Source organism: Mus pahari, chromosome 2 (genome assembly GCF_900095145.1).
Source record: "Mus pahari chromosome 2, PAHARI_EIJ_v1.1, whole genome shotgun sequence".
Lineage (NCBI taxonomy): Eukaryota > Metazoa > Chordata > Mammalia > Rodentia > Muridae > Mus > Mus pahari.
This window is the reverse complement of record NC_034591.1, coordinates 2387983-2401704: the sequence shown is the minus strand read 5'-3', so window position 1 is coordinate 2401704 and position 13722 is coordinate 2387983. Positions and strand designations below refer to the sequence as shown.

General features: G+C 44.3%; 1 protein-coding gene across 5 annotated transcripts in view; it reads left to right on the top strand.

Annotated features, from left to right (window-relative positions):
- The first annotated feature begins 4516 nt into the window (after nucleotides 1-4516).
- Steap2 (STEAP2 metalloreductase) overlaps nucleotides 4517-13722 on the top strand; it is a 30687-nt gene continuing 21481 nt past the window's right edge. For 3 of the 5 annotated variants that reach the window (XM_029534878.1, XM_029534875.1, XM_021190602.2), the window contains exon 1: nucleotides 4517-4691. The gene's annotated coding sequence lies outside the window, so the exon portion shown is untranslated. Of the gene's footprint in view, nucleotides 4692-4996; nucleotides 5117-5256; nucleotides 5367-13722 lie in introns of those variants that run through there. The other 2 variants (XM_029534876.1, XM_029534877.1) reach the window with 2 other exon arrangements.

The following is a 13722-nucleotide window of genomic DNA, read 5'->3' as shown; positions in this document are numbered from 1 at the left end:
CTTGCCCAAGGGCAGATACTTATTGAGATCCTAGAGTCTATTGTTACAAAAGATAACAGGGCAGAAGCTTGACCTAACAGCACCGGATGTGCCTGGTTACAAGTAAGCAGGAGGCCCCCAGGCAGGAAATACATCAGGATGTATGCTTCTTCTGATTGGATGTAGGTGGCAGCTACACAGGCAGGAACTATGTCAGGATACATGCTTGACTCTAATTGGACCTGTTGGGAAATGTATAGCCTCATAGGTTTGTTTTTATAAGCATCTGCAAAATGTGACTGTCGCCATTTCTGGGAAGCCTAGAATGGTCCTGGCCCGGGTTAATCATATAAAATTGAGGTAGTGATTTTATTCTCAACTGGCGGGTTTGACAGTAGCTAGTTGCTGTGGTCTTCTGCTCACTTCAAAGATCTGAAGAAACGCAGTCCTCTCTATGCCTGACCTATTCCTTTTGAACATTCAGAAAGACTTCTTCTCCTACAGGAACATTCCAAAGATGTCTACACTAGGGCTCTGTTCCATTTTTGACTTCCTTATGTGACATGGGGCCTAGGTCAACATTTGGGGGGTCTAAATATTTTTGACTTTTCTAAGCATTGTTATAATTTAAACTCCTTTAAGTTATTCTATTTTCTGTGTATAAGTGTTTGCTTGCATTTGTGTCTGTGCATTGTTTGGTGCACAGATGCTCTTACACTGGCGTTACAGACAGTTGTGAGCCACCTGTGGGTGTCAGGAACCTAATCTGGGTCCTTCTCAGGAGGATCAATTGCTCTTCCGGCAGAGACGTCGCTCTAGCTCATAGTTTATTTTTCTATTACCACAAAAGTAACTGAAAAGAATCCACAGAGGAGATGCATATTAGGAGAGAAATGGTAGATTAATGACAAAACTACTCAACCAAATTCTTCCAAGTACTTCTGCTATTCCCCACGTAGGCATTTTAATCGCGTACACTCTAACATGTGTGCTCCTAATCTACTTAAACCAACATAAATAATAAAATCTGTTGCAGATGAGATGCTGAATTTGAGAGACAAATGTGTATTCATATTTTCCATAAAAATTTAAATTTTCATGCAGATAAATCAGATACTATCAGAAAAATAATTTTAAAGGATCTTGATATTTTTATGTGTCCGTATGGGTATTTCACTTGAATGTATGTATATGTACCACACATGTGCCTAGGAGGCCAAAAGAGGGTGCCAAATACCCTGGAACTGAAGCTGCTTACAGTTGTAAGGTATCACATGGGTTTTGGGATGTTGAACCTGTGTCCTCTGGGTGAGCAGTCGTTGCTTTAAATTGCCGAGTCATCTCTCTAGCCCCATAAAAGTAACTTTTAATAAATTCACATTTTGGAATATATCTTAAAGAAATATTCTTTGAACTTAATATCCCAAAGAGTAAGGCATGTAAAGCTGTTAAAGCAGTATTACTCATAACAGAAAAGGAATTTGATTTTTTTTTTTTTTTTGAGACAAGTATCACATTATGTACCACTGACTGTTCTAAAACTCTCTATGTAGACCAGGCTGGCCTTGCACTCGCAATGGTGTGCCTGCCTCTGCCTCCCAAGTTCTGAGAATAAAGGCATGTGCCTCCATGATGCCTGGCTAGAAAACGCCTTTTCTTAAAGCTTTGTGTTAGACCACTGCATATCACATTATGGAATACATAACCACTAATAATTTTCTCTCTCTCTCTGTGGTGACACTTGCCTTTGATCCCCGCACTCTAGAAGAGTTCAAAGCCAGCCTGGTCTACATAGCACATCCCAGAACAGCAAAGGCTACACTGTGAGACAGGCTCAGGGGCTGAATTGTGTTGATGAAAAGAGGTTCATGAAATAATGTTAACTATGAACTATGTTTTGCACAGATTCACATTTGTATTGTTTAATTGCTTTGTAAGTGTTTTATATTCAGTCTTTCTCTTATTCAATTGTTCTATTGGTATGAAAAGACACCTTGACCACAGTACCTCTTATATAGGGAATCATTTAACTGAGCCTTGCTGACAGTTCAGATGTTTAGTCTGAACATGGTAGGAAAAATGGTGTCATGAAGGCCAACACGAGTTGGAAGAGTTGAGAGTTCTACATCTGAATCAGCAGGCAGCACAGAGAAACAGGGCCTAGCTTAATCATTTAAACCCCAAAGCCCACCTCCAGTGACACCCTTCCTCCAACAAGGCCACACCCACTCCAAGACCACACCCCCTCATCTCTCCCAAGTAGTACCACTTCCTAATCACCACACATTCAGATATATGAGCCTATGAGGGACTATTCTCATTCAAATCACTGATCTATTTAAAGCAGTTATCTTGAAATACATAAATATGCTTTCAAAAATAAAAGGTAGGTAGGTTCAGTTTTATGTTTACTGAATTGTTTAATTTCACAAAAGCAGAATATCATACAGAAGTCATTCTATCAATATACACTGTTCACAAAGACTCTGTACTCTCAAAAAATCATCTTTGATCACCAGCAGAGTGGGCTAAGTGAATGTCTTTAGTGTAGACAATCACAGAACCTTGACATGTTAATGTACACAATGGCTCTCTAGAGTGAGGATCCTGCCTATGATTTACCCAAAGTCTACTCTTTCTATCAAGCTTTACAGGACACACATGTACCAGGCCTTGTGCACATTTTATTTGCACCTATTTAACCTATTTAATAAAATATATAAAAACCTACTGTGATGGTTTGTATATGCTTGGCCCAGGGAGTGGCCCTATCAGGGGCGGTGTGTCCTTGCTGGAATAGATGTGTCATTGTGGGAATGGGCTTAAGACCCTCATCCTAGTTGCCTGGAAGTTTGTGTTCTGCCTTCAGATGAAGATGTAGAACTCTCAGCTCCTCCTGCACCTTGCCTGCCTAGACGCTGCCCTGCTGCCCCCTTGATGATACTGGACTGAACTGCTGAACCTGTAAGCCAGCCCCAATTAAGTGTTGTCCTTTATAAGTCTTGCCTTAGTCATGGTGTCTGTTCACAGCAGTAAAACCCTAACTAAGACACCCAAAGACTTGTAGTCACTCTGTCTCCTGCTTTGTTCAAGAGTGCCCGACCCCAGGACACACAGCAGGAACTCAACAAACATGCTCTTGGTGAGTGAGTTGCCAGAGAGCTCCAGATGCTTAAAGTTCCTTTAGGCACTATCATTTCAAAGTTATCCAATTGTATAATAACTTCAAAGGAGAAATTATGTTAACACCTCTAGGCCACTAGAGATTTATTTAATGAATTATTGCTGTGCTTCAGTGGAATAAATTACTTCAGGGAACCGAGGACACTTCTCAGAGAGTGCTTCATGACCTGGAAAAAAGGCTTGTGAAATCAACTTTATATACTTTGAAACTGTAACTGGAAAGCACTGGCAAAAATGGCCACTGGTTCATGAACTGGACCAGGAGCCATCTTTGGAGCACTTTGGGCCAGCCTGGCATTTTTCACCCATGGAGGATGTTTGCTTATTTTAATAGTTCAAGTATGAAAAGCAGATACTCCTTCGGGAAACTGTTGACTCATTCTTTTGGGAGGCAAATGATTTCACATACTACTTTTTAATTTTTTTGTTATTTTTTTTTTTACATAAACAGAGTCCTTGTCTCAACAGCTTTTAAAGATATTTTAAATGTACACCTTACCTGTTTTCTGTAATAACTTATGGCTTTGTACTACCGAGAATACGAACGTGATAACCTTTGCTAGACCTTATGTAATGCTTTTGTTTATGATTGGAAAGCTACATCTTCTCACCAAATGCTAAGGACACAGCAGTTTCCTCCAATGGTCCTCCAGAAGTGTTAGAAATACCCTGCTGTTTTCACTCCTTGACAGTAGTTGACGTGAAACAAAAAACACTGATATAAAATGTAAGGATTTTGTTTTTCTCCCCGTTACCAAAATGGAAAGTATTTTCCCAGTTGTCAGTCTTCCACCCTGACGCATCACTAACAGTGGAGTTTATGCCTAAACTTTAAACCTCCACTGTATGTATTTGGGGGTGGGGAAAGAGATGCTTTTCACAAGGATCAAAGAATGTTTCCCAGGTTGAATTTGCAGAGGTTAATCTGTGTATGCCTTTCAAAGGGGAAAGTGCAGTGCCCTGAGGATCGATCCAAGACCCTCTTCTGCTTTTGTTCTGATTTGTCTAGTTAATAAACCACCAAGAAAGATAATTTTTAAACCTAATTTGCTGAAATGAGAATTTACTAACATCTGGGGGTGGGGGAAGTAAATTTGACAATTTTCGATAAATTGGTTTTATATTAAAAAAATCTCCACTGACACTTTTGACTAAAAAGGTAAATAAAAGATCCCTATCCACTTGGTAATCCAAAATCAGGGGGGAAAAAAATTACAGAAAGCAAGGTGCCCTTACCCAGCTCAGCGAACCCTGGATGCTCCAAGGCCACTGCGGAGTCTGGAGGTAGGCAGGTCTCCGCAGGCAGGCTGGTCTCCTGACTCGGCTTAACCTTCCAGTCTGCACAGAGCTCGCGGGCACCAGCGACAGGGAAGGTCAGAGTCCACAGACTAACCCCTGCAGCCCACGGCTAAGAAGGGCCTCCAGTCCCAGGGAGTTTTAAAATGCGGTTCGTGGAAGGACATTTCTGATCACTCCCTTTCAAGGACATGATCCAGCCCAAGGGAGAAAAAAAGCGCACTTTCTTCGAGGTTTGTGTGGAACAGAGTAAGGAGAAGGGGGGTGGGCAGGGAGGAGGGCACTAATCAAAGCCAAGTCCCGGCGGCTTGGCGAGCTTCTCGGAGGTAGTGGAGTGTAAACGCGGGCAGGATCCACGTAGGGCTGCTCCCACGGGGGTCTCCGCAAGATCGCGCGCAGGCGTGGGGACCGCGGCCGGATGGGTCTCCACGCACTCTGCCCCGACCGACCCGCGCCCCCCTGCGCGTCACCGCCAGCCCTGCCTCCGCGCGCCTCCCCCTGCTCCACCTCCCCGGCACGGCGCGGCGCGGTCCGGCTCGGGGGCCGGAGGAGCTTGGGCGGGAGGAGCACTCCATAGGCCCGGGAGCTCAGCGGGCCCTCGGCGCGGGGAAGCCACGGCGCGGCGCTGCGAGCGTGGCTCGGAGAGGAGGGCGCGGAGGTGAGCCGGGTGGCCGGAGCCCCGGGGTGGCCGATCCGGGGTCGCCGAGCAGCGGGCGCCGTGCAGGAGCCGCATCTTTCCTCTCGGATTCGGGGGGGCTTGGAGCTGGCCAGGTGGCGAGTGGGAGGGGTGCTGGAGGGCGTCCGTCGCACGCATTCCGCTCCCTTATCCCCGTCGGTCCTCCCAGAGGTCTGGGAAGTCCTCGGGTCCGGGCCCAACAGAAAGGAGGCCAGGAGAGACCTTGTCCCAGGTAGGATATGCCCGAAAGGGAAAGGACCCGCAGGTTACTTTTGCCAGCCACTTTGGATTGATGCGGCACTTTTCACTGTCTGGCAAGCTCTGCTTGCCAAACAGGTAAATAATGCCTGCAGTGGCTTTGCTTTATAAACCCGGTCATGTAATCCGGGTGTGCTCAGGCCATTTTGCGTTAGAAGTAATTGGTCTGTTCTTTCAGTGTCCTTAATTACCTCTGCGTCCCGTGTTCAGCCTCGGCTGAAACTTGTTGAAAATTATGCCCTAAAAATCTTGTTCTGAAAATAACATAGGGAGATAAAGAGATTTTCTTTTTTCCTGTGGTCGGGGAGAATTCCATTTATTATCTTCACTATCCTGTGGAGCAGGATCTGTGTCGGTGTTTACTCTTCAGATAGATTGTTTGTTTGTTTGTTTGTTTTTAGGTAGAAAAACTTATTCTGGCCCACATTTAATTATCGCCCATCACTGTAGGTGAAATAAAATTCAGACTCCTGCCCCCACTTCAACCCTCAGTACTTGATTACCTAAAGCCCCAGTTAACCACCCCACTGCTTGCAACCTTTTTCTCTCCAGTCTACTCCCCCACCCTTTTAATAGTTTTTTTTAATTGCTTTATTTAGTTGATCTGTTTTCTTTGACATTATACTCACCCCCACCCCCCGAATCCTCAAGATAACCTATTTGGAGACGATATGAAATCCTGAGTATTTAGCTGCATCCATGCAGCTATCAGGCTGCCTGGAGATGCTTGTGAGATGGTGGTATTCACTGCGGTTTCTGCCTCTCAGCTAGTCGGGGTGGGGTGGGGCTGGGGCTGGGGGGCAGTATCAACAGTGATAAGTTAGCTAATTGTGAAAGATGGAAATGAGGAGCTTCATCTAAATCACTTGTATTGTACTGGTACCATGGAAAATGTACTTCTATCGAGTGAGTGTAATTGCACTTGAACACAGGAACAGAGCACAGATGAAGGCAGAATTTTAAAATGATTACACATGATATAGAAAAAGGAGAAGGATGAAGATGCAAGGAAAGCTCAGAAGGCTAGGCCTGTGAGAAAAGATGCAGGCAGAATAGCTGGAGGTGCAGTTGCTCTCTGCTCAGCCTGTAACCAAGACACTGACATAGCCATAACATAGACACACCACTTAAATCCTCTGGGGCCTTTTGGGCCCACGGATCTTAACCATGGGAAGGAGAGATCTGGCCTAGAGCCTCATTACATTTTCTTTGGCCTTAGTGTTTATAAAAATGCATTTAGTGACAAAGAACATTCATTGCATATATAGTTGGTATGTTCCAGGCAGAGTGGATAGGGGTGTGTGTGTGTGTGTGTGTGTGTGTGTGTGTGTTGAGGATTTTAAGTAAACAGTCCAAGAGCAAATAAGCAATTCTTTAAAACAACTCACCAGGAACTTAACAGGGGCTGGAAGATGCTGGATGGGTGGGCTGGAATCAATCACATCTGTAGGAGGCAGAGTTCCCGCATGGAAAAGGGATCTGTCTTTTCCACTTCTTGAAAAGAATTCTGGGGCCGGGAAGTAGGAAATATGGGGGCCATCAGGATAAGGCTAGAGAGGTGAGCAGAAGCAGTCATATTTGGGGCCTTTAGGGTCCCAGTCAGGTAGGAGAAGGAGCTGCTGACTTCTAAGGAAGAGAAACATTTTATGCCATTTGTGTTTTTAAGGGGATCACAGCTCTTAGGTAGAGAGTGGGTGTAGGTAAAAAGTGAAGAGAGACTGAAAGGTAAAGATAAGATACTGGCGAGCCAGGCATAATGATATTGCCCTTCAGGTGCCAGGTCCTAAGGCTGGGGCACTTGAGTCCAGGAGTTTGAGACCAGCCTCGGCAGCACAGGGGACCTCATCTCAAAATTGGGGGTGTGTGTGTGACTGTGGGTGAAGGTTTGATGTAAGAACAGACCAAAGCACCTGGGCTAGTTGGGTGTCCTCGGAGAAGGCATAAGAGATGCTTTAAAGGGCTGGGTTTGGTGGCAACCGCCTTTGATCTCAGCAGAGGCAGCCAGATCTCTATGAGGCAAGGCCAGCCTGGGCTACACAGCAAGTTCCAGACCAGCCAGAGCTACAACACTATGAGACCAAGAAATATTTTTAAAGAACAAGGGGTTTCCCGGTGAAAGAAAACAAAGCATAGAGATTGAACCCCCACTGCAGAGTCATCCCTTGAGCACCGGGTAGGAAGTGGTGAAGCGGGAGTGCTTCAGATAGGGTTGAGTTTGAACGTGTTAAGTTTGAGATGTCAAACTTAAGTTTGATTTGAGGGGAGAGTGGGAAGACGGGTGGCTTTTGATGGGTGAAGGTGGCCATCTTGGATGTATGAGATTAGTAAACACGGTTGTCTGGTTTTTTTCATTAGCATTCTGCGGAGAGCCGAGTGGAGATACAGAGAAAACGGGTAGTAGGGTTCCTCCAGAGTTTCACTAAGTGTATGTGGTGGCAAGTGAGAATGGAGGATCTTTTCAAGGGAATTACTCTCAGTGTCCACAGGCTGGGTTTAAAGAGAATCCAGGAATGGGATGAGAGAGCCATAGACAAAAGTTGTTTTGCCTCTTAGGCATCAGTGTGAAGGTTTAAGCTGAGGTTATCGGGAAGGTACTGGATGCGCCCAGTAAGTGAATGCCCGGGAGGCAGAGATTCGTTGCTTTTGATGAACAAGTCATGAAAACATGCTCAGCTCTACCAGGCAGAAATGGTACCTTTGATCCCAGCACTTGGGAGGCAGAGGTAGTCAGATCTCTGAGTTTGAGGCTGCCCTGGTCTACAGAGCAAGTTCTAGGACAGCCAAGGCTACACAGGGAAACCCTGGCTCCAACAAAAGGTTTATCTCCTGGAATGGTGAAGTCTTGAGATTGTTGATACCTGCTGAGGGACAAAGGGCAACATTTCCAGGGAAAAGGGATAATCTAGAGGTCAGAAGAGAGCAGAGAGGTTAGGGAGAGTTCGTTAGAGTTTCAGAGTAAGTTAAGGAGGTTTGGATATGAGCTCGTGAAGAATGCAGTAACCTGCCTCACGGCTCCGGAGTATTTGATTTTCTTGGTAGCAGTCATCCGACTGTGAAAGTCATGAGAATCTCTGAGGATAGCTCTTTTCTGGATCTCGGTCATTCCAACACTTAATGTCCTAGATGTTTCCATGCAATAGAATATAAATTAGGCTATTTTTTTTCCCCCAAAATCAATTTAGCACAACTGCTGCCAATGTGCTAGAGGAATGTCAAGGAATCCTAAACTGAAAAAAAAAAAAAAAAAAAAATCTTAGGGGCTATCTTAGTCACTGCTCTATTGCTGTGAAGAGACATCGTGACCAAGTCAACTCTTAAAAAAAGAAAGCATTTAATTGGGGGCTTGCTTACAGTTTCAGAGCTTTGTCCGTTATTATCATGGCAGGAAGCGTTGTGACACACAGGCAGATACGGTGCTGGAGAAGGAGCTGAGAGTTCTACATCCCGATCTTTAGGCACAGAGAGACTGGGCCTGGCGTGGGCTTTTGAAACCTCAAAGCCCATGCCTCGTGACATGCTTCCTCAACAAGGCCACACCTATATGAGCCTTTGGGGGTTACTCTTAGTTAGGCTAACACAAGGGCTGTGCAGCTTCCTGCAATTGCATTGTTGTATAGTGTTAATACTCCTTCAAATATTAACTGCATAGGTCAAGTTAAATACCCATAGGGACCTTGAATCTCAAGGAGCCTGTATGCTACTTAAAATATACTTTTAACGGGAACTCCTGTGTTTGGTGTTAAATCTGAGGTGATAATGTTAACATCTTATGCTGCTTCAAGACTTCCAAAGAAGAGAATTTTAGCATTTGGAGAAGATCATCGGAATCAAGCAGAGGCAGACTGACAATCAAGATGGTTTCGGGGGCTTATGCCAGTCCATTTACCTCAGCAGCACAGAAAGAAAACTAGCCATCAATGGAATAATTTTATCAATCTATATCACACATATTAATAAATATTTTATATTAAGTAAAAATCTTAGATCAAGAATGTTTTAGCTAAAGTGGCCCTTGGACCAGCACCTTGGCCATCATCTGGAGCTTGTAAGTAAGACAGAAGTCAAAGTCACCGAGCTCTCGATACTCTCACTTTATATTCCAGGAGAATCCCAGCCCTGGCGCTCACATTTGCAATTAAAGCTTGCCAGGCTCTCCACTTACAGACCCGGTTTGCTCAGACAAGAGACCTTTGGAGCCAGTAGAATGGAGGAAAACGGCACCCCCTCCTGGGAGAGGGAAGGGTTAATATCCTCAGAACACTTGGAATTTTGAGTGTTATGAAACAGGAACTCAGTGTCCTCCTGTGTGGTGTGATGACACATTTTAAGGAATGGCATCGCTCTTCCCAGAAAAGTGAGGGAGGGATGCTGCACGTCAGTAAGTGGGCTTTCTGAGACTGCTTCTGAGTCAGGGAGGGGGAATGGACCGCGCACACAAGTGCGCTTCACCTTCAGTCACTGTTGTCCTCCCGGTAGTTATTTTTCACTGCTGGGAAGAACAATGTGAAAATCGACATAAATAAGAATCAGCTACATCTGCAGTCTCTGAACAGGAAAATAAATATTAAATTGAATCCTGACCTTTTAGAAGTGTTTTTGGTCTTGTCTACCTATTCTTTGAACCTCATGATCTATAAAATTTCTAATACCCACACTGAACCCTTGGCTGATTAAATCAGGGTGGAGGAACAGGTGACCAGGGATCATTACTTTTAAATCTCTCTAGGTCGTTCAGTGGAGGGAGCTACAGTTGAAAATGACTAACGTGAGGCAGTTCTGAGACTTTCCAGCCACCAGTGGGGACCTCCCCACTGTAGATCTATTGTGCAACCAAGCTCAGATAGACACACAGAAAGAAGGTTATATTCACTCGTCGGTGGCTTTTTTTTCCAGGCATTGAAGGATACAGGACCTTTTAAAAAGGGAGAGTTTGCAATTAGACAGTTTTCTTACATTGAGTGAGTGGCGTCAGCTTTGTAATGTAGTACATTTACAGAACGCTATTCACTTGTATACTTAAAATGGAGAAAGTTTTTGTGTAAATCACACCTCAGTCAAGTTGAAATTTTTTTAAAGTTCTGTGTATGCTTCGTCATTCATAATTTCATTGACTGGATAACCAGGAAGTCGGTGCCTGTTTTGTGTCATTGGAGAGTCGGCGTCTGGTTGAATGCATGTCATGGGGATTGATGAGTCCATGTGTAGACTGAGTTCAGTGTTGGACTGATGCCTAAACTGACATCACCCAACGAGAATACCTGAGGTTCTTAGTTGAAGAAACGCTAGGGAGATAGATGTTTTGCCTTATTGAAAAGTATCTAAGGATGGACGAGATGGTTTAGGTGGTAAAGGGCTTGATGAGGACCTCTGTTCTGTCCCCAGAACCCCTGTAGAGAGCCTATAATCCCAGCACTGCATAGGCTGAGACTGGGGGATGGGGCTATGAGACCCCGCCTCAAAAAATGAAGTGGAAACTGATTGAGATAGACACTCCATGTTGACCTCTGACCTCCACACGCACAGGCACATACCCACAGGTGCTCGCTCACACATATGCACACACCTAAAATTATTATCTGAAATCTTTGAGAAAAATATTTTAACTAACTTTCTGGGATTAATAGAGTCAATCAGAATTTTTTTTTTTTTTTTACATCTTTTTAGTTGAAAATGTCCCTAAAAATAACTGAACTATTTCTTTGCCCCGACCTCTCTCCCGCACCCCCACCCCCATCCCACCCGCATTTGAACAGGGTCTCATGAACCCAGGCCAGCCTTGAATTCTTGAATTCACAGAAATGAGCCTGTTTCTCCTCTGGGGTTTAAGGTTGTCCTCCATGCCTGGCCTTTGATCTTCCTGACTCCACCTGCCAAGTGGTGGGATTACTGTCGTTTGCCTCTGTGCCCAGCTTCTGTACTAGTAATTGCAATACAGTGAGCATAAAATGTTGTTTTAGTGACTCAGTATCGAAGAATGTATGTTGATCATATCTCCATCGCAGTTAGTTATTGAATACATATTGAACCTAAGAGATACATTGGAAATCTCAAACAGCCCCAGTGTAACTCCACTGTGTTAGGAAATTGCACATGCCTTGCCTTTGGGGTTTTCTGAAGGGTTTGAAAGTTTTCAAAATCTCTAAACAAAACAAACCACATATAACCATAGAAATCTGTTCTTGCCCCTACACGAGCAGTTGGGTTTTACTTGTTTATTTAAATGTCAAGAGGATTTAGGGACTGTCTTAGCACAAGCCAAAAGTTGTAATGTTTAAAGTCATCCTCTAGTTAGAGAGGTTAGGATATCTGGCATTCCGTTTCTGGAATGTGCCTCCTGGCTTTGGAGTATGACTAAGCAGATAACTGTGGGTTAGGGGTGGGGGCTGGGGGTGGCTGACTCCAGGGTCTAGGGAAAGGCATTTTCTCCTAACAGCTACTGGGGCTCTTCCATTTGGAGCCTCCTGCTGGCTATGGAAATTATAGCCCTCAAACTTGGCAGTTTTACAAACCAATCAAAGAGATAAGGGCTGCTTAAGATTGCCAACAGACAACTGTTATCACTACCCTTTCCTGAGCAAAGGACATTGGGTATATAAAAGTAGGGACGAGACACTCTAAGTATAAAGGACAATTCTTCAAGAAGAATAACTGCGTGGAAAACGCCTTGCTTTCTCTGTGTACCTTTAGTTGGTATTCAAGAATTAGCACACCTGAGGCCTTGGAAAGACATATTCACGGCGAGACATCCCCGGTTTTAAGCTAGATTGCACTCGTCACACACTCATCAAAATGGTGCAGAAGCTGTACATGAATTGGGAGTAGTTGGTAAATACAAATTTATTATCTTTCGCACATATGACACTCAGGGCCTGGAGATATGGCTCAAGTGTCAAGAGCACTGGCTGTGTTCTTCCACAGGTCCTGGGTTCAATTCCAACATACACATCGTGGCTCACAACCAGCTATAACTCTAGTCCCATGGGAGCCAATGCCTTCTGGTGTATAGACATACATGCAGACAAAATACCCATATACATAAAATAAATAAACCTTTTAAAAAACTGAAAAACATATACAAATACAGCAGACAGAGAGCCAGAGAAACAGAGACTGTCTTGAAGTAAGCGAGCAAGCATCATGCAATGTTCTCTCCTGGCTTTCTAAGGTATATTCTGACCATGCACTTTAGTTTTTTTATTATAAGTATATCCAGTCACTCCCCAATGAGTGATTTTCTCCTGTGTAAGCATGGTATCTTCCCTTGCTTTTTATCTCTGTGCACAGAGCACACAGTGGCTGGATATACTCACAGTGAGCCACTGCAGGGCAGGTCTACCTTGAGACTGTGGCTCTCTTGTCAACTGAAATGTGTAAATGCTGTAATTTGTGTGTGTGTGTGTGTGTGTGTGTGTGTGTCTTTTTTGGCCTAACTGAATAAATGTGAAGATGCCAACAGTAGCTCATGTATCCACTTATAAGACAGGCAGGGGAAGACCCAGAGTACAGGATAAACGACTTATGAATGAAGTTGATGCTGCCTCAGCATCAGATATTATCCACCGTGGGAGGTGGCTGCTCTTGGGTCTGAATGTGGCCGAACCCAGTGGGATAGGAGCACACTCTTTGGCCCTTTTTCTTTTCTTCTCTCTAAAAGCAAAATATGCCTTCAAGGTGGCTACAGAGTCTCAGAAGAGGAATAATATATATTGCTCACCCACCTGAGGATTTAAAATAATACTGTGAATAAAAATACTATATGAGCTATGAGATTACACACAAAAGTATAGTGTATGGCTTCAACAACAAACGTTTCATATCTTAGGTCCATGAAAGGTCTCTGGGGCTGGCAAGCCAGCATATGGGGTAAGTGCTTGCTGTGTAGCTCTAGTGACCTGAGTTTGATCCCCTGAGCAAACAGTATAAAGAAAAAATTTCAATCTCCATAAAGTTGTCCCTGATCACCACAGACATGCGGCTATACCAACATGCACACTAGGTAATAAAATTAAAATCTCTCTCTCTGATACTTTGATCAATCTTAGAAGGGGGAACAAAACACCCATGGAAGGAGTTACAGAGACAAAGTGTGGAGTAGAGACTGAAGGAAAGACCATCCAGAGAGTGCCCCACCTGGGGATCCATCCCATTTACAGTTACCAAACCCAGACACTATTGTGGATGCCAACAAGAGCTTGCTGACAGGAGCCTGATATAGCTGTCTCCCGAGAGGCTCTGCCAGTGCCTGACAAATACAGATGTGGATGCTCTCAGCCATCCATTGGACTGAGCATAGGAGCCCAATGAAGGAGCTAGAGAAAGGACCCAAGGAG